The sequence below is a fragment of the Scyliorhinus canicula genome, chromosome 10 (genome assembly GCF_902713615.1).
Source record: "Scyliorhinus canicula chromosome 10, sScyCan1.1, whole genome shotgun sequence".
NCBI lineage: Eukaryota > Metazoa > Chordata > Chondrichthyes > Carcharhiniformes > Scyliorhinidae > Scyliorhinus > Scyliorhinus canicula.
In genome coordinates, this window is record NC_052155.1 from 52,196,145 (window position 1) to 52,223,209 (window position 27,065).

A 27,065-nucleotide genomic window follows, 5' to 3' on the forward strand; every position below is an offset into this window, starting at 1 on the left:
GTTCTTAGATGCTCTGGAGTTTCCACAGTTGGAGGAAGAGAAGAAGCAGGAGCTAGAGGCCTGGGGCTGGGGGAGATATTGGACAGTATAAGAGGTATGGTCGGGGAAGGCACCGTATCTCTATGGGGCATTTAAGAGTCGTTGGAGCAGGGGAGAGCTGCCATAAACGATGATGCAGGCAGCGATCACGCTAATACCAAAAAAGGGGAAGACCCGTTGGAATATGGGTCATATAGGCCCATATCGTTGTTAAATACAGACGTGAAAGTGCTGGCTATGTTGGTGGCAGGAAGGTTGTGTCCCGGGGGTGATTGCGGAGGACCAAAGAGGCTTTGTAAAGGGCAGGCAGCTTTCTAACAATATAAGGAGGCTGTTAAATGTGATCATGACCCAATCGGAAGCTCAGGTACCGGAGGTAGTGGTATCCATAGATGCGGAGAAGGCATTCGGCCTGGTGGAGTGGTGGTACCTGTTTGAGGCCTTGGAAAGGTTTGGGTTTGGGAAGAGGTTCATGGCATGGGTGCGCCTGTTATATATGGCACCGAGGTCGAGTGTGCGGACCAATGTCATGGCTTCACGGAACTTACCAGGGGAACAAGGTAGGGGTGCCCGCTGTTGCTGCTGCTGTTTGTGCTGGCAATAGCACCTCTGGCAATTGCTCTTAGGGGGTCGGCTGAGTGGGAAAGGATTACGAGGGGATGAAGGGAGCATCGGGTGTCACTCTATTCGGAACTGCTGGAGAACATAGAGAGGATCATGGGTTTGTTGGGGAAGTTTGGGGTGTTCTCGGGATATAAGTTAAATGTAGCGAAAAGCGAAGCGTTCCCGGTGAATGAGTTGGGTCGGCGAGCCAATTTAGGGGCGATGCCATTGAAGGTGGCCAGAGACAGGTTTAGATACCTGGGGATTCAGGGAGCGAGGGAATTGGCAATGTTTCACAAATGGAATTTAACAAAGCTAGTGGAGGAGGCTAAAATAATAAAATAAATAAATAATCTTTTTATTGTCACAAGTAGGACGATCTCAAGAGGTGGGACACGCTGCACTTGACTTTGGCAGGGAGGGTCCAAGTGGTGAAGATGAACATTCTGCTGAGGTTCCTATTCATATTCCAGACACTCCCGATCTGTATACCGAAGGCCTTCTTTCGAAAACTGGACACGATTATTTTGAACTTTGTATGGTGTTGCTAATTGTGTTTTTACTTATTTGCTCTGTTTTAATAACCTTTGCTCTAGAGTCGGCAGGTATCTTTCTGATACCACCACAAGGTTCAAAGCCAAGTGCTGATCAATAACTCAATACACCAGTTAGTAAGTTTCAAATCAAAACACATTTATTATATACACAGTCAATCACTACTCATGCATAAAACTCTACTTACTAGACTATCTCTAACACTAAAAGGCCTATACTTAGCTTTGGAAATGGCCCACCAGGTCAGGGGAACAATGGCCTTTCGTTCGATTCTGAGTCTGCAGGCTTCAAGCTGGTATGGACTAGTAGCTAGGAGCGCCTATCCCGTAGCGTGCATTGACTGGAGACTTACTTGGTTGGTGCAGCTGCTAGGCAGGTCTCTCCTTGTTGAGAGTCACGGTCAAGAGTTGTTTCGAGCTACTGAGAGACCCTGCCAAGAAGATCGAATTGAACTTGGGGACTCTATTTAATAGTCTCCAGGGGTTTCGCGCCCTTTTGGGCGGACCCCATACCTGGTTCCAATTGATTGGACTAAGTCCCAATTGGTTTAATCGATTTATCCAATACTGGAGCTGTTCCCTGATCGCTGGGCGGTTCCTATGTGTCCGTTGGCCTTCCTTTGTCCTAGCTCCCGCTGGTGCCGGGGAGTCTGGTTTGGTCTCGATTACTTTAATGTATCCAATTGTTCCTGGGGATCGCACATTAATATGCAGATAGTTGCTGGTTTCGGTTCTGTCTGGGTTTCTGAAAGTCTTAATACACAGGAAACCTTGCACCTGCTTGTTTTCCTGTGCCTGGCTGAATTTCCCTGCATTCTTAGCGGGCATCCATTTTGGAATCGGAAAGTGGCCAACCCAGGTGGCTACAATGGGTCGGGAAGGTGCAAAGGGCAGCACAGTAGCACAGTTGATAGCACAGTTGGTTCACAGCTCCAGGGTCCCCTGTTCGATTCCCTGCTTGGGTCACTGTCTGTGTGGAGTCTGCACTTTCTTCCTATGTCTACACGGGTTTCCTCCGGGTGCATGTTAGGTGGATTGGCCATGTTAAATTGCCCTTAGTGTCCAAAAGGTTTAGGTGGGGTTACTGGGTGCTTTTTCCAAGGGCCGGTGCAGACACAATGGGCCAAACGGCCTCCTTCAGCACTATAAATTCTATGAGTCCATTCTATATTTAAGAGGACCTTGTTACAGAGGCAGCAGGGAGGGTTGGCGTGGCCAAACTTGCTTCATTACTATTGGGCAGCGAACGTGAAGAAGGTGAGGCGATAGTGGGAAGGAGAGGGATTAGAATGGGATAGGATGGAGGAAGATTCCTGTAGAGGATCCACCTTAAGGGCTATGGTAATGGCGGCAATGCCAATGGTGTCAAGCAGATACTCGGAGAGCCCTGTGGTGCAGTCCATGGTGAAGATCTGGAACCAGCTGAGGAGGCCCTTTAGGATAGAGGGATGTCGGTGTTAACGCCGTTGTGTGAAAACCACGGTTTTGAGCAGGGGGGTGATTGATGGCATGTATAGGAAGTGGAGAGAAGTGGGGCTGGTTAAGGTGAGGGATTTGTACCTGGAAGAAGAGTTGGCCAGTATAGATGAATTGAAGGAGAGGGTAGAGCTCCCGAGTGGAAGTTAGTTTAAGTAACTGCAGGACTTCACACGGAAGGTTCGGAAAGAGTTCCCGATGTTGCCGAGGTACACCCAGCTGGAGTGACTGTAGTTTCCAGATGTGGAAGGGGAGGGCAAGATTGGAGACATATACAGGTGGCTGAGAGAACAGGGAGGGGAGCAGGTGGTGAAGATTAAGGAAAAGTGGGAAGGAGAGGTGGGAGGGGAGATAAACTGGGGAGTGTGGAGTGAGGCGCTACAAAGGGTAAATGTGACCTCTTTGTGTTTCTTTCAGGCAATTGTGTTGGGATTGTTTTGCATGTGTGTGTCCAAGTGGGGGGGGGGGTTTAGGAACAATAGGTGGGAAAATGTCTGGCGCCATGGGTAGGGGTCACCAAGCTAGCTGGGCAGGCTAGCTCACAGAAGTGCAGTGCGGGTGAGCAGATGTTCTGCTTGTTGAAAGGGGTGGTTTGCATAGTGCTGTTACTAGGGGGGTGGAGGGGGGAAAGTGTTCTGCTGACGGGGGAGGGACTTTTGCTGTGGGACAAAAAGGAGGTCGGTGCAGGCCTGCAGATGCATGGGGAGCAGGCTGGAGACTGGCCCAAGAAAGGTGATGGCTGATCGGCACGGGGTGGAGGGGGCGAGAAGCCCCCCAACCAGGCTGATCACATGGAATGTAAGAGGGCTAAATGGACAGGCAGGGTGCCAGCAATGGCAAAAGAGCAAAAGGGGTTTATGGAGCAGATGGGGGGGGGGGGGGGATCCATGGAGATTTGGGCGGCCGGGAGTGAAGGAGTTCTCCTTCTACTCACATGTGCATAAAGTGTACTCCCGGATTGAGTTTGTGTCCTGATTAGGGCGTTACTGACGGTGGTAGTGGACACTGGGTATTCAGCAATTACAATCTCGGACCATGCCCCGCACTGGGTTGACCTACAGGTGAGCAAGGAGGGTGGCCAACGCCCCCATTGGAGACTGGATGTCGGACTGTTAGCGGATGAGGAGATGTGTGGGCGGCCAAGGAAATGCATCCAGAAATACCTGGAAGTAAATGACACGGGGGAAGTCTCGGCTGCAATGGTCTGGGAGGCGCTGAAGGCGGTGGTTAGCGGGGAGCTCATCTCGATACGGACCCACAGGGAGAAGATAGACGGAGCATAAATGGACCGATTGATAAGGGAAATACTACAGGTTGACAGGGGTTATGCGGAGATCCAAGAGGCAGTGCTTTTAAGGGGACGACGGAGGCTACAGGCGGAGTTTGGCTTGTTAACTACAGGGAAGGCGGTGGAGCAGCTGAGTAAGGCAAGGGGGGTGATTTATGAATATGGAGTGTCATGTGAGAGTACCTTTAAGAAATGGGTGTTTATAAATGGGTGTGTATATAAATATCTGTGGTGAGAGTACCTTTAAGAAATGGGTGTTTATTACTGCAGTGGTGTCAGAGAGTGGGTGGAGCTGGGCTGTCTGTCAGCTTTTTACTTTCATTTTAGGCTGTTTGCTGCAGGGTGTGTTTTAGTTTTGTTTTCAGTGTTGGAGCTGAGGCCAGACAGAGCAGGTGTACTGTTGATCTCTCAGCCATGAAAAAACTATCTCTTGATCATTTTGTGAATTCAGAATTATAAATGTTCTCAGTAGTGAATGTAAGCCTGATGTGCTTCTGGTAAAATGTGTTTTAACTCTTATGGATGTTAAAAGGAAAGCTTAAAGGATTACTTAGTGTTGTATTCTTTGATGGTTGTATTTGACTTAATGGTTGCTAAGATGTTCACTGTAGGTTTTAAGAAGGTGAACTTGAGTTCATAGAATAAACATTGTTTTGCTTTAAAAAATACTTTTCCATTTCTGTAGAGTGGGCCGTGTGCTCCCCATACCACAATCTATTAAATGTTGTGGGTCAGGTGAACGCCATGATACACTTTGGGGTTCTCTAAACACTGGCCCATAACAAATTGGGGGCTCAAGGGGGATAAAAGTCTATCTATTGAATTGGCTTAGTGAACTTAAAGACAGTGAGAGGTGAGCATATTGTGGTTGCTTTTCAGATGCGGTATTCTAGTTTAAGTGGGGAGTGTGTTGTGGACAATGGCTCTTTCAGAGGCTCTGAAGTTTTTGGGGGTGGAGACGGTACCCCACAGTACCTTACGGACAGAGACTAAAAGCAGACTGTTGGATTTGGCGAAAACATTGCAGTTAACATTACCTGACAAAATGCGAAAAGATGAGGTAATTATGGCGGTAGCTAAGCATTTAAAATTGCCTGAGATACAGTCTGACTCATTAGAAATGGCAAAAATCCAGTTGCAGATTAAGCAACTTGAACATGAAAAATAATTAAAGCAGCTTGAATATGCAATGAGAGAAAAATAAAGAGAAAGGGAGATACAGATCAGGGAAAAAGGAGAGAGAAGAAATAAACAAAGAAAGAGATAGCGAGGAAAAGGAAAAAGAGAGAGGAAAGGGAAAGAGAGAGAGAGTGAACTTCAGAAAATGGCTATGAAACATAACAGTCAGTTAAAATTGGCAGACGTAAAGGGAAACTTACAGTTGGAGGATTACATAGAATTTACAGTGCAGAAGGAGGCCATTCGGCCCATCGAGTCTGCACCGGCTCCTGGAAAGAGCACCCTACCCAAGGTTAACACCTCCACCCTATCCCCATAACCCAGTAACCTCACCCAACACTAAGGGCAATTTTGGACACTAAGGGCAATTTATCATGGCCAATCCACCTAACCTGCACATCTTTGGACTGTGGGAGGAAACCGGAGCACCCGGAGGAAACCCACGCACACACGGGGAGGATGTGCAGACTCCGCACAGACAGTGACCCAAGCCGGAATCGAACCTGGGACCCTGGAGCTGTGACGTGATTGTGCTATCCACAATGCTACTGTGCTGCCCCTAAGGATAATGGTGAGGATAGTGAGAAAGAGCGTCAAAGTCGAAGGCTTGGTGGGGATCTATTTAAAGATGTCCAAGCATTGCCAAAGTTTGACGAGAAGGAAGTAGAAGCCTTTTTCATTTATTTTGAGAAGGTAGCTAAACAAATGAAATGGCCACAGGACATGTGGGTATTACTGATTCAAACAAAGCTGATAGGTAGGGCTAGTGAAGTGTTTGCATCGCAACTGGAGGAAGTATCTGAGACGTATGTGGAGGTGAAAAAATCCATCTTAGGTGCATATGAACTCGTGCCTGAAGCTTACAGAAAAAGGTTTAGAGATTTAAGGCAATAATTTGGTCAAACATACATGGAGTTTGAAAGGCTCAAATAGAGTAATTTTGATAGGTGGATAAGGGCTTTGAAAATTGACCAAACGTATGAAGCTTTCAGAGAAATTATATTTTTGGAGCAGTTTACAAATTCAATTCCTGATGCAGTGAGAACTCATGTGAAAGAGCAGAGGGATAAAACTGCGAGATTAACAGCAGAAATGGCAGATGATTATGGATTAGTTCATAAATCAAAGCTTGGTTTCCGACATCAGTTTCAGCCTGTGAGGGATGCTCTCCAAAGCATCCACAGGCTTCTGGTAATGTGGCGACCAGAACTGCACGCAGTATTCCAAATGTGGCCTAACCAAAGTCCTATACAACTGTAACATGACCTGCCTACTCTTGTACTCAATACCCCGTCCGATGAAGGCAAGCATGCTGTATGCCTTCTTGACCATTCTGTCAACCTGCGTTGCCACCTTCAGGGTACAATGGACCTGAACTCCCAGATCTCTCTGTCCATCAATTTTCCCCAGGACACTTCCATTGACCATATAGTCCGCTCTTGAATTTGATCTTCCAAAATGCATCACCTCGCATTTGCCTGGATTGAACTCCATCTGCCATTTCTCTCCCCAACTCTCCAATCTATCTATATTTTGTTGTATTCTCTGACAGTCCTCCTCGCTATCTGCAACTCCACCAATCATAGTATCATCTGCAAACTTGCTAATCAGACTACCTTTACCTTCCTCCAGGTCATTTATGTAGATCACAAACAACAGTGGTCCAAGCACGGATCCCTGTGGAACACCACTAGTCACCCTTCTCCATTTTGAGACACTCCCTTCCACTACTACTCTCTGTCTCCTGGTGCCCAGCCAGTTCTTTATCCATCTAGCTAGTACACCCTGAACCCCACACGACTTCACTTTTTCCATCAACCTGCCATGGGAAACCCACAAGAAATTCAAAGTTCATGTTTTGCCATTGGAGATAAAGTTTTAGTATTGTAACCAGTGGTAGGTGAATCTTTAAAAGCTAGGTTTTGTGGACCTTATCACATTGAAAGGAAATTAAGTGAGGTCAATTATGCGGTAAAAACACTCATTGAGTGTGTCATGTGAAGCTTAAAAGGCACTTTGAAAGGGAAGGAGAGAAAAAGGAGGTTTTAATGATTCTAACTCAAAGTGATGAACTAAATCCAGATGACTGTGAATTTGACATACCTCAAATTAAATTGGAAAATGAAGATGTTCTTAAAAATTGTGATAAATTGTTGAGTTACCTTCCAGAGGAAAAAAGGGACTTACCTGAAAGAGTTATTGATATCACATGGGAAAGTTTGTAGAGATAAATTGGGATGTACTAAAATGGCTATACATGATGTAGATGTGGGAAAGGCTGTTCCAATTAAACAACATCCATACAGACTTAAACCTTTAAAATTGGCACAGGTTAACAAAGAGTTTGAGAGTATGCTTACAAATGGCATAATTGAAGTGGGTTGCAGCCAATGGAACTCACCCATAGTGATGGTACCTCAACCAGATGGTACCCAATGGTTGTGTGTGGACTATAGAAAGGTTAATGCAGTTACAAGAATGGACTCTTATCCTATCCCACGTTTGGAGGATTGCATTGAGAAAGTGGAAAGTGGGACAATCAGCTTTTATCTCCTAACTGGATTTACTTTATCCGAAAGGGTGAAGGAGATTTCAGCTTTTGTGACTCCACATAGTATATACCAATTCAAAGTTATGCCATTTGGCAACGCCCCAGCCACATTTCAACGATTACCTAACAAAGTTTTTTCACGATTAACCAATTGTGCGGTATTCATCGACGATCTGGTCATTTTCAGACGGACATGGAAAGAACATTTAAAACATCTGATGGAATTCTTCGATCGACTTCAGGAGGCGGGTTTGGTGATAAACCTAGCCAAAAGTGCATTTGGAAAAGCCCAAGTCACTTTCCTTGAGGAGTTTCCAATACCCTCAAGTCGAAGGGAAATATGCGATTTCTTGGCATGAGTGGATTTGATCAAACATTTGTGCAAATGTTTTGCAGCGTGATTGCTCCACTGATGAACTTGCTGAAGAAACATCAAAAATTTCAGTGGACAGCGGACTTTCAACAGGCATTTGACAGTCTGAAAGCTGAGATAACCAATGCTCCTGTGTTGGAGAATTACAAGGGACTCTGTGGTCAGATTGAACTAAAGTATCTGACTTTAAAGAGACATGCCGAGGCATAGAGAAATGGACGGGTCATGCAGAGAGCTTCTTGTTCAAAGAGACTGTCAATCGAGAAGAATTTCAGTTGGAGGAAGAGGAACAAAAATGGACTATATTGGTATATCTGTTTGCGTGTGATGTTTTTTTAAATGAAAAAGTATATTTACTGTGTGCATTTCTTAAAGGATAGTGAAAAGGTAAAAAATGAAACCATCTTGAAGTTGATGGGCGTGTTTGTAAATATCTGCAGTGAGAGTACCTTTAAGAAATAGGTGCTTATAAATGGGTATGTATATAAATATCTGTAGTGAGAGTACCTTTAAGAAATGTGTGTTTACCACTGTAGTGATGTCAGAGAGTGGGTGGAGCTGGGCTGTCTGTCAGCTTTACACTTTCGTTTTTGAGCAGGCTACAGGGTGTGTTTTAGTTTCGTTTTCAGAGCTGGATAGCTGCAGTCACAGCAGGGTGTATGAATCTCTCTGTAATCTAAAGACTGTAAATCGATTCTGGTGATTTAAAACTAATAACAGTCGTGACTTTAACCTGATGTGCTTCTGGTAAACGGTGGTTTAAGTCTTATGGATGTTAAAAGGAAAGCTTACGGATTACTTAGTGTTGTAGTCTTTGGGGGTTGTATTTGAATTAATGGTTGCTAAGATGTTCACTGTATGTTTTAAAATGGTTAACTTGAGTTCATAGAATAAACATTGTTTTGCTTTAAAAATACTTTTTCCATTCCTGCTGTACCACACCTGTAGAGTGGGCCGTGTGCTCCCCACACCACAATCTATTAAAAGTTGTAGGTCAGGTGAACTCCATGATACACTTTGGGGTTCTCTAAACCCTGGCCCATAACAACCCGCAGTCAGTCCTCAGGTGGGTTTCCTGCAGGAAGACTGTGTCAGCTTTCAGGCTTCTCAGGTGGGCGATGACTCTGGACCTTTTCACTGGGCCGTTATCCTGACATTCCAAGTGATAATCCTGGTGGGGATTTTTGTCCCCCCGCTCATATGGGATCGATCATACTTACCTGGTGGACGCGCCCCTGCACTCCAGGGTTTCATTTTATTAGGGGCCATCCAAAATGGCCACTGTTGCCATTCTCACCCTGAGGCTAGGCCCCTGCGTTCCGCTATTTCCCTTTGTCCAGGGGGTACCCAACATGACCGCCAACTGTGTATGCCACATGGGTGCACCCATGCACTCAGGGGTCTCCCTTTGTTCAGGGACCCCTTCCCCAAAAGTGACTGCTTGAGGCGCCATCTTGTTTCTTCAGCTTGTTCCGCACCTGTCGAAGCCCGTACAAAACCCAACTAATTTTTCCTGCTCTGTTCCTTTTGTGTTCCTTTCCCCCGGCCCCCTTCCCTGTGTCACGCTTTCCCCGCCTCCCCCTGTGCTTTCCCTGTGCCAAACCCCCAAACATTAGCCCGCATGTTAACATAACCAAATGGCAAAAAGGAATCAGGAATCATCCATAGTCATCATTAACACATACAGTTCCCCTCCCCCAACCCTCCCAGCCCGCCTCCCCTAATGTTCGATGTAATCCAATTCTCGAAAGTGCATAATAAATAACACTCATGAATTGCAGAACGCCTCCATCCTTCCCCTCAGTTCAAATTTGACCTTTCCAAGTGTCAAGAATTCCCCCCGCCACGCCAGGGCACAGGGTGGAGAAGTTGATCTCCACCCTAACAGGATCCGCCTTCGGGCAATCAACAAGGCGAAGGCTACAACATTTGCCTCCACGGCCCTTTCCAACCCTGGCTGGTCCAACACCCCGAGTATGGCCTCCCGAGGGTCCGGATCCAGTTTCTTTTTTTTTTAAATAATTTTTATTGAAAGAGTTTTTCCATACAGACATTTACCCCTACTAATTTTTAAATTATTTACAACACAATCCCTCTAGGCAAATGTCCCTCCCTCGCCCGCCCTCTCGCGCGCACCAGTCCTCCCCGCCCCCCCCCCCCCCCCCCCCCCCGGCAACCTTAACAACCAAGGCAGCCTACAGTTTCAGACATGAGCAGCGAGCAGGCTTGCCCGCGTTACAGTCGTGCGTGTCCCCCCACGACCCTTGCTGCCCCCCCCTCCCCTCCCCTCCCCCCCCCCTCCCTCCTCCCCCCCTCCCCCCCCCTCCCCCCCCCCCCCCCGGGTTGCTGCTGCCACGACCCCGAACGTCTATCTCTGATCTAAAAAGTCAAGGAAAGGTTGCCACCGCCTGGCGAATCCCTGTACCGACCCTCTCAGGGCAAATTTGATCCTTTCTAGCTGAATATAGCTAGCCATATCGTTAATCCAAGTTTCAACGCTTGGAGGCCTCGCGTCCTTCCATTGAATTAATATCCTTCGTCGAGCCACTAGGGACGCAAAGGCCAGTATTCCGGCCTCCCTAGCCTCCTGTACCCCCGGTTCTACCCCGACCCCAAAGATCGCAAGCCCCCATCCTGGTTTGACCCTGGACCCCACCACCTTCGACACCGTCCTTGCCACCCCCTTCCAGAACCCTTCCAGCACCGGACATGCCCAGAACATATGCACATGGTTCGCTGGGCTTCCCAGACATCTGACACACCTGTCCTCACCCCCAAAGAACCGGCTCATCCTTGTCCCCGTCATGTGAGCTCTATGCAGCACCTTAAATTGAATGAGGCTCAGTCTCGCACACGAGGAGGAAGAGTTGACCTTCTCCAGTGCATCCGCCCACGTCCCGTCTTCTATCTGCTCTCCCAGCTCCCCTTCCCACTTGGCTTTCAGCTCCTCCCCCGATGCTGCTTCCGCCTCCTGCATTATCTTGTAGATGTCTGATATCTTCCCCCCTCCGACCCAGACCCCCGAGAGCACCCTATCACTCGCCCCCTTACTGGGGAGCAGGGGAAACCCCTCCAACTGCCGCCTAGCAAATGCCTTCACTTGTAAATATCTGAACATGTTTCCCGGGGGGAGCTCAAACTTCTCCTCCAGCCCTCCCAGGCTCGCAAACCTCCCCTCTATAAACAGGTCCTTCAGCTGCCGTATGCCCACCCTGTACCAGCTCTGAAATCCCCCGTCGATGTTCCCCGGGATGAATCTATGGTTCCCTCTTATTGGCGCCGCCAACAGACCTCCCATTTCACCCCTATGTCGCCTCCACTGCCCCCATATCTTGAGGGTGGCCGCCACCACCGGGCTCGTGGTGTACCTCGTGGGGGGGAGCGGCCATGGTGCCGTTACTAGGGCCCCCAGGCTTGTGTTGCCACAGGACGCCCTCTCCATTCGTTTCCAAGCTGCCCCCTCCCCTTCCATCATCCACTTGCGCACCATTGACACATTTGCCGCCCAGTAGTACCCCGAGAGATTGGGCAGTGCCAGCCCTCCACTGTCCCTACTCCGCTCCAAAAAGACCCTCCTCACCCTTGGGGTGCCATGCGCCCACATGTAGCTCATGATGCTACTCGTCACCTTTTTGAAGAAGGCCCTAGGGAGGAAGATGGGCAAGCACTGAAATAAAAACAAGAACCTTGGGAGGACCGTCATTTTGATTGACTGCACCCTCCCCGCCAGCGACAACGGTACCATGTCCCACCTCTTAAACTCCTCCTCCATCTGTTCCACCAGCCTGGAAAAGTTCAACTTGTGGAGGGTCCCCCAGTTCCTTGCCACCTGCACCCCTAAGTACCTAAAGCTCTTTCCTGCTCGCTTGAAGGGGAGTCTCCCAATACCCTCTCCCTGGTCCCCCGGGTGTATCACAAAAACCTCGCTTTTGCCCAAATTTAATTTGTACCCCGAAAAGTCCCCAAACTCTGCTAATAGTTCCATTATCTCCGGCATTCCCCCTTCTGGGTCTGCCACGTACAGCAGTAGATCATCCGCATACAGCGATACTCGATGTTCCTCCCCTCCCCTAGTCAGTCCTCTCCACCCCCCTGAACCCCTCAGTGCCATCGCCAACGGTTCAATCGCCAGTGCGAAAAGTAGGGGGGATAGGGGACATCCCTGCCTGGTCCCTCGGTGGAGCCCGAAATACTCCGACCTCCTCCCGTTTGTCACTACACTCGCCGTCGGGGCCGAGTAGAGCAACTTCACCCACTTAATAAACCCTTCCCCAAACCCAAACCGTTTCAACGTCTCCCACAGGTACTCCCACTCCACCCTATCGAATGCCTTCTCCGCGTCCAGCGCTACCACTATCTCAGCCTCCCCCTCCACTGCCGGCATCATAATTACATTCAGCAATCTCCGCACGTTCGTGTTGAGCTGCCGCCCCTTCACGAACCCCGTCTGGTCCTCATGGATTACCCCTGGCACACAATCCTCTATTCTAGCTGCCAGGATCTTTGCCAGCAACTTGGCATCCACGTTCAAAAGCGAGATAGGCCTGTAGGACCCGCACTGCACGGGGTCTTTATCCCGCTTCAATATCAGGGAGATCAGAGCCTGCGACATTGTCGGGGGCAGAACCCCCCCCTCTCGCGCCTCATTAAAGGCTCGTACCAGTACCGGTCCCACCAAGTCCACATTTTTCTTATAGAATTCCACCGGGAACCCATCTGGCCCCGGCGCCTTCCCCGCTTGCATCTGACCTATTCCCTTGACTAGCTCCTCTAGCCCTATTGGCGCCCCCAGCCCTTCTACCAGCCCCTCCTGGACCCTTGGGAACCTCAATTTGTTTAGGAAGTCCTCCATTCCCCCTCTCCTTGTCGGCGGCTCAGACCGATACAACTCCTTGTAAAAATCCCTGAAGACCCCGTTCACTTCTTGCCCCTTCTGCACTACCTTCCCGCCCCTCTCCTTCACTCCCCCAATCTCCCTAGCCGTATCTCGTTTGCGAAGCTGGTGTGCCAGCATCCTGCTCGCCTTTTCCCCATACTCATAGACCGCGCCCTGTGCCCTTCTCCACTGCGTCTCTGCCTTCCTGGTGGTCAGCAGGTCGAACTTGACCTGCAGGCTGCGCCGTTCTTCCAGCAGCCCCTCCTCTGGTGCCTCCGCGTATCTCCTATCCACTTCCAATAGCTCCCCCACCAGCCTCTCCCTCTCCTGCCTCTCCTTTCTTTCTCTATGCGCCCTTATGGAGATCAGCTCTCCCCTGATCACTGCCTTCAGGGCCTCCCAGACCATCCCCACCTGCACCTCACCCGTGTCATTCAAGTCCAGATAGCTCTCAATGCTCTTCCGGACCCTTTTACACACCTCGTCGTCCGCTAACAGCCCCACATCCAGCCGCCACAGCGGGCGCTGGTCCCGCGCCTCCCCCATTTCCACATCCACCCAATGCGGTGCATGATCAGAGATCGCAATGGCCGAGTACTCAGCTTCCCGTACCCTCGGGATCAGCCCCCTGCTCAACACGAAGAAATCGATTCTGGAGTACACTCTATGGACGTGGGAGAAAAAGGAATACTCCCTCGCCCTCGGCCTACCAAACCTCCATGGGTCTACTCCTCCCATCTGCTCCATGTACCCCCTCAGCACTTCTGCCGCTGCCGGCCTCCTATTGGTCCTTGCGCTCGATCTGTCTAGCCCGGGGTCCAGCACTGTATTAAAGTCCCCCCCCATGATCAAGCCCCCTGCCTCCAGTCCCGGAATGAGGCCCAATAGGCGCCTCATAAAACCCGCGTCATCCCAGTTCGGGGCATATACGTTGACCATCACCACTTTCTCCCCCTGCAGCTTACCCTTCACCATCACATACCTACCCTCCTTATCCGCCACCACCTCCTCCGCCACGAACGACACCCTCTTTCCCACCAGAATCGCCACCCCCCGGTTCTTTGCGTCCAATCCAGAGTGGAACACCTGTCCCACCCACCCCCTTCTCAGGCGAACCTGGTCCACTACCTTCAAATGGGTCTCCTGTAACATTGCTACATCAGCCTTCAGTCCCTTCAGGTGTGAGAATACCCTTGATCTCTTGACCGGCCCATTCAACCCCCTCACGTTCCAAGTGATCAGCCGGGTCGCGGGACGACCCGCCCCCTTCCCCTGCCGATTAGCCATGTCCTGTTCCCTGCTCGCCCCGGGTCGACCCTCCCCTTCTGACCCGCTCCCCATGGCGATGTCCCCCTCCCCCCCCCTCTCCAGTCCTCCACTTCCCGTTTCTGGTCTTTTCAGCAGCAACCCGGTGTCCCTCCCTAACCCCCCTCCCCCCCCCCCCCCCCCCCAGGCTAGGACCCCTCCTAGCCGCGATGTACCCTCCATCGTACTCCCGTAAGTCAGCTGGTTCACGCTGACCCGGCTGCTCCTGCCCCACTCCGACTCCCCCCGGCTCGGGGGGGGCCTCCCCCCCCCTTGCCACTCCTCCCTGGCCCCGCTCCAGCGCGGGAAAGGTCGCCATTGCTAGCCACGCCCCGCACTCCTCCCCTCCCCCCTCCTCTGCCCCGCGCGCGGGAAAACAGAGGAAAGCCCGCGCTTTCGCCCTGCCACACCCCACCCCGCCATCTTCAGTTCCACCCCCGTCCCCGTCCATGCCTGTAAAAGAACCCCCCCTAGGAGCCCATATCCCCGATCTGCTCTCCCCCCCGTCCCACCTCCCCAACTTAACATTATAAATAACAGATAAATAACAAATAACAATGTACTTAACAGTCGCCCTCTACCAAACAGCATAAATAACCATAAATAACCCTGAATAACCGCAATAACAATAACTAAGGGAAGTTGGCAAAGGGGGAAAAAACATCAGAAGAAAAACCACAGCAAGAGTTCAAAATCCAAACAAAGAATTCAGCTGAAAGTACCCGAGCGGCTACGGCCGCCAAGTATCCCCTGGGTCTAATTCGAGTCCAGTTTCTCTTCCTGTACAAAGGCCCACGCCTCCTCTGGGGACTCAAAATAGTGGTGTTGGTTCCTGTAGGTGACCCACAAGCGCGCTGGCTGCAGCATTCCGAACCTGATCCGTTTTGCATGTAGCACCGCCTTCGTCCGGTTGTACCGGGCCCGCCGCTTTGCCACCTCCGCACTCCAGTCCTGGTAGACCCTCACCGTCGAATTCTCCCACTTACTGCTCCTTTCCCTCTTGGCCCACTCCAGCACTCTCTCACGGTCGCTGAGTCGCTGGAACCGCACCAGCACCGCCCTCGGGGGCTCATTTGCTCTTGGCCTCCTAGCCATGACCCTGTAGGCCTCTTCCAGCTCCAGGGGCGAAGGGACGGCCCCTGCCCCCATCAGGGAGCTCAGCATTTCTGCTACATATCCCGGGAGGTCTGACCCCTCCAGGCCTTCTGCCAGGCCCAAGATCCTCAGGTTCTTCCGCCTCATTCGGGTATCCAGCTCCTCAAAACGGCTCTGCCATTTCAGGTGGAGTGCCTCGTGCACCTCTACCTTTCCCACGAGGACCGTGGCCTCCTCCTCCCTCACAGTCATCTCCTGTTGCAGCTCCCGAATCGACGCCTCTTGGGTCGCCTGGGCTCCCATCAGCCTGGTGGTCGTCGCATTCATTGACTCCAAGAGCTCCATTTTCAGCTCCGTAAAGAAGCGCAGGAGAGCGGCCTGCTGCTCCTCCGCCCATTTCCTCCATTCCTCGGGTGCTCCACCGGCCGCCATTTTGGTCTTCTTCCCCCGCTTTTTTTTGGGAGCTGCTGTTGCTTTCTTTACTACCCCACTCCGGGTACCGACCATAAAGTTGGTCTGGTTCTCTTCAGGGAGCCTTCCCCCACCGGGATTTGTCCTTACAGCGCCGTTGGGGCCCTCCAATCGGCCCGAAAACACCTTTGTAGCAGGAGCAGCCAAACGTGCGACTTAGCTGGTCATAGCCGCAACCGGAAGTCCGGATCCAGTTTCACGTGCACCACTTTAGTGATTACCCTAAAAACCTCCTTCCAGTAAACCTCCAGCTTTGGACAGGACCAAAACATATGAACGTGGTTTGCGGGGCTCCCCACACAACGCTCAAACACATCTTCTTCCCCCTCAAAGAACCGGCTCATCCTCACTCTTGTAAAGTGTGCTCTATACACCACCTTCAGCTGCATCAGCCCCAACCTCGCACATGAGGTGGAGGCATTCACCCTCCGGAGCACCTCACACCAGAACCCCTCCTTCATACCCTCTCCCAACTCTTCCTCCCACTTTGCCTTGATCCCTTCCAGTGGTGCCTTCTCCTCCTCCAAAATAACCCCATAAACTGTCGATACTACCCCCTTCTCCAGTCTCCCTGTTGTCAGCACCTCCTCCGGCAATGTGGAAGCCAGCTCTACTGGGAAGCTCTGTATCTCCTTTCTGGCAAAGTCTTGAACCTGCATGTATCTAAATATTTGCCCCTGCTCCAGCCCATACTTTGCTCCCAGCTCCTTCAATCCTGCAAACCGACCCCCAAGAAACAAATCTTTTAGTGCCCTAATTCCTTTCTCCTCCCATCTCCGAAAATTTCCATCCTACTTCCCTGGTTCAAATCTATGGTTCCCCCAAATAGGCATTTCCCTTGACCCTGCCCCCAACCCGAAGTGCTGTCGAAACTGCCTCCAAATTCTCAACGAAGCTATTACTACCGGACTCCCCGAGTATCTCCCCGGGTGTGTCAGAAACGGCGCAGTCGCTAGCGCCTTCAATCCTGGCCCCTTACACAAACTCTCCTCCATTCTGACCCGTTGGGAGGCAACCCCTCTGACCCAGTTCCGTACGTTCACCACATTCGCCGCCCAGTAATAATACATCAGGTTTAGAAGACCCAAACCCCCTGCCTGCCTTCCTCTCTGTAGTAGCCCCTTTTTAATTCTGGCCACCTTCCCTCCCCATATGCACAAGGTAATCATCTCTTCAATCTCGCTAAAAAATGCCTTTGTCAGGAAAATCGGCAGGCATTGAAAAATAAACAGAAATCGCGGCAGCACATTCATTTTAACCGTCTGTACCCGGCCCGCCAGTGACAGGGAGACCATCCCACCTCGCCAGATCAGCTTTCACCCTCCCCACCAAACTAAAAATGCCCCCCCCCCCCAATCCCAAGCAACCTGCACCCCCAGGTATCTAAAGTGAATCCCTGCCCTACGGAATGGCGCCCCCACCTCTGCCCCATCCCTGGCCGAGACACCACAAAATATTCACTCTTGTCTAGATTTAATTTGTACCCCGAGAAAGACCAAACACCCGAAACAGCTCCAATATTCCCCCTATGACACACTCGGTTCCGACACGTATAATAACAAGTCATCGGCATATAAGGACATCCTATACTCTATCCCCCTTGCAAGGTCTTTAACTGTTTTTTGCTGGGTCTGGTAGCCAGTAGACATGCCAATCTTTGGGAGAACCTCTCCCTCTACACCTTCTGCATCACTTTTATGCTGGAACTACCCCACTAGCAGGTATAAAGCGCTTAAATCAACGCCTTCGAGCCAGAGCTGACCTGTGTGCGACCACTCACTCCATGGCCGCCAGCTAATGTCCCCGTGGTCAACTTTGAACTATCCTTCGAACTGGCTGATGGGTGATGGGTAATAAATGTTAACCTTGCCGGGCGGCAAGCGGCGCAGTGGTTAGCACTGGGACTACCCCGCTGCGAACCCGGGTTTGAATCCCCGCCCTGGGTCACTGTCCGTGTGGAGTTTGCACATTCTCCCCGTGTCTGTGTGGGTTTCGCCCCTGCAACCCAAAGATGTGCAGGTTAGGTACATTGGCCACTCTAAATTGCCCCTTAATTGGAAAAAAATCAATCGAGTACTCTGAATTTATTTTTAAAAAACGGATCCGGAACGAGATTTTAATTTGGAAAACTGTGAGGAATGGATTCTTCGCCTCAGGAAGAATAACACTGACCAATCGGTATCTGTTATGTTAAAACAAACTTTAATTTAATGCAGAATCAATCAATTAGCAACAAAGTGTTGCAGAGAAAATTACAGCTATTCAACCTCAGTGTACTTCACTATTCCACTCACGAGAAACCAGACGAAGATTCTTGGAGTAAAATAATTAGTTCTTTATTACAAGCTATAGTAAGGGCTCTTGGCATTCCAATTGGGACACCAAAAACACACAAATTCAAAAATGGTACAGGCAGTTATACTTTGAGATTCTATTATAAGAAATTAGTATATACCAATCATTTGTTACGAGTTATCTATATCTAATCATGACCATTAATTAAGGTTACATCATGTATAGTATGTGAGAATAATTAACCAACCACATTAAAGGTCAGCATGCTTAATTACAATATACAATTATTACAAAGGCACACATATTGTCTTGCAATTAGTGATATCGGTGATCCGATATCTGGGTATAGCTATCAATCACCTTCCTCCTCTGCTGTTCAATGGTTCCTGTCAAGGTACGGATGGTATCCATCAATTCTCCCTGCTGCTACCAGCAGACATGTTGGATGTCACACATTGAAGAACAGGCCTTGAGATGTAACACCCGCAACTTTCACCCCAAAGGAGCTGGCCCCTCAGAGACAGAATATGTCTTTGTAATATTCGTTACAATTAGCAGCTTGTTGGGACAGCACAGTGCTTAGCACTGCTGCCTCACGGCACCAAAGACCCAGGTTCAATCCCAGCCCCGGGTCACGGTCTGTGTGGAGTTTGAACATTCCCCCCGTGTCTGCGTAGCTCTCAACCCTGTGGTGAATCACAGTAGCGTAATTCACACTGTATTACTATGTCTCTGTAAGCTCGGCACACGAGCAGTTGCGCTGCTCTGCCATTAGGGGGAGATGCACTGGGAGTGTACGGGAGTTTGTACTGGGCTCCACCCTTGGCTCCACCCACGGCTCCTCCCCCCTAACCGGAAGTATAAAGGTTGATGCTGAGAGCCTGCCTGCAGTTGAAAAATGAATGAAAATGAAAATCGCTTATTGTCACAAGTAGGCTTCAAATGAAGTTACTGTGAAAAGCCCCTAGTCGCCACATTCCGGCGCCTGTTCGGGGAGGCTGTTACGGGAATCGAACCGTGCTGCTGGCCTGCTTGGTTTGCTTTCAAAGCCAGCAATTTAGCGTTGTGCTAAACCACACCTACAGTTCATCTGGAGTTCATCGTGTCACAGGCAGGCTCTGTTGTAAGACGATTAAAACCACTGTTCACTTCTAACCACGTGTCGCGTGAATTGATGGTCTCATCAATTTAATCGTCTTAGGAAACAGTAAAGAATGACCATGGAATCAGCCCTCAAGCCTAACCGACTGGAACTCGACCCGCAGGATGCAGAGGCTAAAGAAATCTTTTTGCATTGGCCCCGATGTTTTAAGGCCTACCTGGCTGAAGCAAGCACCACAGAAACGACGGAGGAGCAGAAACTCCAAGCGAGGGTGAGCCATCGTATGTCTACTCAGCTAAACTGTACCGGCTCATATACAGAGGCCCTGGTCCTACTCGATAGAATGTACGTGAGGCCTATCAATGAGGTCTACGCGCGCCACGTTTTTACTACTCGCCGCCAGCGCCCTACAGAATTGCTAGAAGAATTCCTAAGAGGCTTAAAAGTCTTATCCCGGGACTGTAATTATCAGGCTGTAACTGCTACAGAGCATAGAGAACTTGCTGTCCGCGATATCTTTGCTGCAGGCCTTAGATCGAATTACATGCGGCAGCGACTGCTGGAGAAAGGGGCCCTAAATTTAGAAGATACTGTTGAACTCGCTACAACAATGGAGGTCTCATTTCACAGCCTCACCTCGTTTCCTGCCGACTGCGCGAACCCGTCATGGCCCCCCGACCAGCGACTCCCCAGGCCTGCGCCGCGCGGCCACCCAGCCACCATGCTGCCCCAGCCTGCCACTTTTGTGGCCAGCCCCAGGACCCGCGGCAGCACTGCCCGGCCCGCAACGTGACCTGCAGCAGCTGCGGGCGAAAAGGCCACTACGCCAGAGTGTGCCTGGCAAGGAAGGCCCCAGCCCCTAAAACTCCAGTGGCACAAAGTAATCGCCCTCCGCACTCGCAGGCCCGTAGGCCCCGGAACGCAGCGGCCTATACCCCGACTCCGCCCCCACCCGCCACGTGTGATCCATGGGGGCCGCCATCTTGGCGGAGCCCCACCACGTGGTCCACCACGGGCGACTCATGGGGGCCGCCAACTTGGACGCCATCTTCCTCGCCGCCCGCCACGTGCGATCCACAGGGGCGGCCATCTTGGGCCCCATCCTCTCCACACTCAGAAAACTCGATTGAAGACTGTGACCTCAGTGGGCACTCATCGCGGGGCCATCCCAGCGCAGCCGACCGAGCCGCCGACTACCCGCAACTCAACGCACTCACACTGGACCAATCGCGCCCAAAGCATCTCAACAACTCCATGTCAACGGTCAAAATCAATGGGTACAGTACACCGTGCCGTTTCGACTCTGGGAGCACTGAGAGCTTCGTACACCCAGATCTGGTAAGACGCTGTTCGCTCCCCGTTTTCCCTGCACGGCAAACTATCTCCCTCGCTTCGGGTTCCCACTCTGTCCATATCCAAGGGCGCACCGTCGCAACTCTAACAATCCAAGGCCCTAGCTATTCTAAATTCCAACTATATGTCCTGCCCGAACTCTGCGTCCCACTCTTATTGGGACTCGACTTTCAATGCAATCTCAAGAGTCTCACCCTCAGCTTCGGCGGACCCCTACCCCCACTCACTATCTGCAGCCTAGCCACGCTGCGAATCTCCCCCCCCTCCTCTCTTTGCCAACCTCACTCCGGACTGTAAACCCATAGCCACTCACAGCAGGCGGTACAGCCTACAGGACAGGGTGTTCATTCCTGGATCATAGAGGCCAGTAACAGCCCCTGGAGATCTCAGGTGGTGGTCGTCAAGACCGGGAAAAATTTCACATGGTCGTAGACTATAGTCAGACCATTAATCGGTTTACACTCCTCGACGCGTACCCTCTCCCCAGGATTGCAGACATGGTGAATCAGATCGGATTTTTTCCACGGTGGATCTGAAGTCTGCATACCACCAACTCCCAATCCGCCTGGAGGACCGCCAATTCACGGCGTTTGAGGCCGATGGCCGCCTCTTCCATTTCCTCCGGGTCCCCTTTGGCGTCACGAAAGGGGTTTCGGTGTTCCAACGAGCAATGGACCGAATGGTGGACCAGTACGGGCTGCGGGCCACGTTTCTGTACTTGGATAACGTCACCATCTGCGGCTATGACCAGCAGGACCACGATGCCAATCTCAACCGATTTCTCCAGATGGCCCAGAAGCTTAACCTCATATACAACAAGGAGAAATGCGTTTTCCGCATGACCAGACTAGCCATCCTCGGCTATGTCGTGGAAAACGAAGTCCTGGATCCCGACCCGGGCCGTATGCGCCCCCTCTTAGAACTCCCTCTCCCTCATTGTCCCAAGGCCCTCAAACGGTGCTTGGGATTCTTTTCATATGCCCAGTGGGTCCCTCAATATGCGGACAAACCCGCCCACTCTTTAAGGCCACACTTTTCCCCCTGTCAGCTGAGGCTTGCCAGGCGTTCAACTGCATCAAGGAGGACATCGCCAAGGCTGCCATGCGGGCGGTGGATGAATCCGTCCCTTTCCAGGTTGAGAGCGATGCCTCAGAGGTAGCTCTTGCAGCCACATTAAATCAGGCAGGGAGACCAGTCGCATTTTTCTCCCGAACCCTCTCCGCTTCGGAACTTCGACACTCCTCAGTCGAAAAGGAAGCACAAGCCATTGTGGAGGCTATTCGTCACTGGAGGCACTACCTTGCAGGTAGAAGGTTCATCCTCAGCACCGACCAAAGATCGGTTGCCTTCATGTTTGACAACTCGCAAAGGGGCAAAATTAAAAATGACAACATTCTGAGGTGGAGGATCGAGCTCTCCACCTACAATTACGATATTATGTATCGACCGGGGAAGCTCAACGAGCCCCGAGATGCCCTGTCCCGCGGGACGTGTGCCAGCGCACAGAGCGACCGCTTAAGAACCATCCACAATGACCTCTGCCACCCGGGGGTCACCCGGCCCGCCCACTACATTAAAGCCTGAAATCTGCCTTTCTCCACCGAAGAGGTAAAAGCCATCACCAGGGATTGCCCGATCTGCGCGGAGTGCAAACCGCACTTCTACAGACCAGACAGGGCCCACCTTGTCAAGGCCTCTAGGCCCTTTGAATGCCTCACTATCGATTTCAAAGGGCCACTCCCCTCGACTAACAGGAATGTGTACTTCCTGAACGTCATAGACGAGTTCTCCCGTTTTCCCTTTGCTATCCCGTGCCCCGATATGACCTCCCACACAGTCATTAGGGCCCTGCATGGTATCTTCACCCTGTTTGGTTTCCCCAGCTATGTAAACAGCGACCGGGGTTCGTCCTTTATGAGCGACGAGCTGCGTCAGTACCTGCTCGACAAGGGCATTGCCTCGAGCAGGACTACCAGCTACAACCCCAGGGGGAACGGGCAGGTGGAGAGGGAGAATGCGACGGTCTGGAAGACCATCCCACTGACCCTCCAGTCCAGGAATCTCCCGATCTCCCATTGGCAAGAAGTCCTCCCCGACGCGCTCCACGCTATTAGGTCCCTCTTATGTACCACTACCAACCAGACCCCTCACGAGCGGCTCTTTATTTTTTCCAGGGGCACTACCATGGGGGTTTCGCTCCCGGCATGGTTGAAGACACCAGGCCCAGTACCCCTCCAGAAGCACGTCATGGCGCACAAAACTGACCCACTCGTAGAGAAAGTGCTCCTACTACATTCGAACCCCCAGTACGCCTTTGTAGAGTTCCCTGACGGCCGTCAGGACACTGTATCCCTCCGGGACCTAGCACCTGCAGGATCCAACCCCCCCCACTACCACCGCCGAGGTACCCGTCACACTACATCCCACCCAACTCGCCCCCACGCCCCCGCACCTACCAGTTCGCTACATTTTGTTCGCGCGCCCGCGCCAGCTAGCTCCCAGCGCCCCCAATCGAACCAGATGGGTACGAAGCTCGGGCGGAATTGCCCCCGGAGTCCGCCATTGTACCCCAACCGACGGTGCTTACCCAGCCACCAGAAGGGGTTACAACCCCGGTGCTCCGCCGATCACAGCGGAGAACTCGGCCACCGGACAGACTCAATCTGTAAGCCACCACCCCCACCGGACTTGATTTTTTTTACAGGGGGTGAATGTGGTGAATCACAGTAGCATAATTCACACTGTATTACTATGTCTCTGTAAGCTCGGCACACGAGCAGTTGCGCTGCTCTGCCACTAGGGGGAGATGCACTGGGAGTGTACGGGAGTTTGTACTGGGCTCCACCCTTGGCTCCACCCACGGCTCCTCCCGCTAACCGGAAGTATAAAGTTTGATGCTGAGAGTCTGCCTGCAGTTCATCTGGAGTTCATCTTGTCACAGGCAGGCTCTGTTGTAAGACGATTAAAACCACTGTTCACTTCTAACCACGTGTCGCGTGAATTGATGGTCGCATCAAACCCCACAACCCAAAGATGTGTAGGGAGGTGGATTGGCCATGCTAAATTGCCCCTTAATTTGAGAAATAAATAAATTGGGTACTCTAAATTCATTTAAAAAACACAATTAGCAGCTTTTTTTTCCACAGACAAAAGTGTGCCACTCTGTAACTTCTCCCAGCACCATGGAACTAGTGTATATCTAATATCTAAGGATGCCCAAATTTCCCTCTTCAAAAGGAACAGACTTACAGTTAACAGTGTTACGACATCTTTGGCTAGTGAGCGGTCAATTCCAGCCCCACATGCCCCGGAGTTACAAGTGAATGAACCAATAATTCTTATAAAAAATACCCAAAGTCTTTTGGCCTTGGCTGCCCCATAATTACAGTCTCCAGGTTTGTAAGTTTAAACACAATTATTGTTTATTTATACAAGGACTATCATTAAATATGCAGTAAATTCAACTGGTTAACAACAAGCTAATACCTACTACCCACTTTAACTGCCTCCACCCTCTATCCACACACACAAGACAGATAAATATAGAGGGTGGAAAGGGGTAAAAAAAATAAGGATGAAGGTCAAACGTTAAGAGTCTTTGCTGCAGATGGTGGTTCTTTAGCACACTTTCTTCACAGCAAGCTTGCAGGTTAGAGTCTTTGGGCTCCTTTGTAGATTCATTCATTTATTCAACACCGCCGGGTCGGTGGATCGCCGGGGGGGGGGGGGGGGGGGTGTGTGGATCCCGTCCCCCGGCCGCAGAATTCTCCGGCACCGAGATTTTGGCGGAGGCGGGAATCACGCCACTCCGGTCGGCGGCAGCTAGCATCGGCCCTCCCCGGCGATTCTTCGCCATGCGATGGGCCGAGCGGCCACCCGTTTTCGGCCGGTCCCGCCGGCGTAAATCAAACCAGGTCTGTACTGGCAGGACCTGGCTGTATGGGTGGGCTGCGGAGTCCTCGGGGGGATGCGGGGGATCTGGCCCGGGGGAGGGGGGGACTGGTGGTTCAGGACCCACCAATCCGCGGGCGGGCCTGTGACGTGGGGGCACTCTTTCCCTCGCGCCGGCTGCAGTCAACCTCCACCATGGCCGGCACGGAGAAGCCCCCTGCGCATGAGCTGGGATGACGGCAGCACACGCTGGCACTCCCGCGCATGCTCCAACTCGCGCCAGCCTGCTGAGGCCCTTCGCCGCCGGTTGGCACGGCGCCAAGCCCTTCCGCGCTGGCTGGTGAGGCGCCAACCCAACCGGTGCCGGCCTAGCCCCTGAAGGTGTTGAGGATTCTGCACCTTCCGGGCGGTCCGACACCGGAGTGGTTCACGCCACTCCTCGGCACCGGTACGGCCCGTCCCACCGGGTAGGGGAGAATCCCGCCCCTTATTTCTCATCAAAGTGGGCCTTCAGCTCGAGGATCACGTTCAGGCCTCTATCTTTCTGGAGAGATACTTTATTTCACATCAAACATTGTTTTCCGCTCATGGTTTGACTTTAAGCCTCTGCAGTCATAAATTCATAAGATATGATATAGGAGCAGAATTAGGCCATTTGGTCCATCGAGTCTGATCCGCCATTCGATCATGGCTGATCTCATCCTGGCCTTAACTCTATTATCTTGCCCGTTCTCCTTAACCCTTCAACACATTACAAATTAAAAAATCTGTCTAACTCCTCGCTCAAGAGAACAGCATCCAGAGGCTCGCTGGAGAGTGAGTCAGCACTCACAGAGGGCTTCTTGAAGTATTAGCAGGATCCTTTTGGAGAGAGCTAGTCAGATCTCTTCACTGGGCTGCCAGAATCCAAACGGAAACCAAACACAAGCCTTGGGACTGTGAAACAAAGATATGCAGAGGGACAGGTAGTATTCAGGAAGCAGGGGAGCTGCAGAAGGACTTGCAAAGGCAAGGAGTGTGGACAAAGAAGTGGCAGGTGGAACACAATGTGGAAAAGTGTGAGATTCTGCACTTTTGTAGGAAAAATGGAGGCATAGACTATTTTCCAAATGGGAAAAGGCTTAGGAAATCAGAACCACAAAGGGACTTAGGAGTCATAGTTCAAGATTCTCTTAAGGTTAAAATGCAGGTTCAGTCAGCAGTTAGGAAGGCAAATGCAATGTTAGCATTCATGTTGAGAGGGCTAGATTGCAAGAGTAGGGATGTATTTCTGATGCTGTATAAGACTCTGGTCAGTCTCCATTTGGAGTATTGTGAGTAGTTTTGGGCCCCATATCTAAGGAAGGATGTGCTGGCCTTGGAAAGGGTCCAGAAGAGGTTCACAAGAATGATTGCTGGAATGAAGAGCTTGCCATATGAGGAGCGATTGAGGACTCTGGGTCTGTACTTGTTGGAGTTTGGAAGGATGAGGGGGATCTTACTGGAACTTACAGGATACTGAGAGGCCTGGATAGATGGACTTGGAGAGGATGTTTCCACTGGAAGAAAAACTAGAACCCAAGGGCACAGACTCAGACTGAAGGGACAATCCTTTAAAACTGAGATTAGGAGGAATTTCTTCAGTCAGAGAATGGTGAATGTGTGGAACTCTTTGCCAGAGAAGGCTATGAAGGCAAAATCACTGATAGAGACAGAGATAGATAGGTTCTTGATTAATAAAGGGATCAGGGGTTATGGGGAGAAGGCAGGACAATGGGGATGAGAAACATATCAGCCATGATTGAATTGCGGAGCAGACTCAATGGGCCAAGTGGCCTAATTCTGCTTCCATGTCTTATGAAAAACATATCAGTGGGATCAGTTCCAATCACCACCCGTTTGAATTGAAGGTAGAGGATTCTTACAGGCTGTCTGCCTTAAATTGAGATGTCCATCAGTTATCCATGGATCAAAAGTTCAACAGCAAAATAATAGAAAGGGGAAATAAGGGAATAAACAGGAAATAAACAGGAAGGACCCTTACATCAGTTCAAACAGTTCTTAAATAAAAGGAAAAAAACTTTAACTTACTCCATATACCTGCAACTATATATTTCAATTAAGCAAAGCAATACAGTTCAAAAAACACATAAATAAAGTAAGCAATCAGGTTTACTCGCTTTTCTCTGTGCAAAGACCTTTGAAGGAATCTCCCAGGAGTCAGAACTAAAATCATATCGCAAACTGCAAAACTACAGACAGACTTGGCTGCACCTTTTAATTATATCATGCGGAATTCTTTGGTCTCCTCCCACTAAGATGTCCCATGACCTGTACATCCAGGACTAAACACGATCCCTCAGAAATTATTTACACCCCAGGGATCCTTCAAAATTAAAACAATGATCAATTAGCCATATATCGATAAATAAGTAAATGGTTAAAATCAATTAGTACCTCACTTTTACGAACCCTTAAGCACAGCTTTTGCAGATATACGACCTGTATGTATCTTAAACCAGGGTTTTTAATAACGTTACTGTAACAAATATAAAATATAATATATAAGTTTCCTACATTCACCACACCATCCAGAATGAGTGTGAAGAGAGCGCAGAATGGCTTCTTATAGGTG

At 50.7% G+C, this 27,065-nt stretch overlaps 1 protein-coding gene across 2 annotated transcripts in view; it reads right to left on the bottom strand.

The window, feature by feature from the left end:
- The window catches only part of zgc:162816 (uncharacterized protein LOC571260 homolog), a 140,581-nt gene that overhangs the window by 112,938 nt on the left and 578 nt on the right, over positions 1-27,065 (bottom strand). The window lies entirely within an intron of this gene.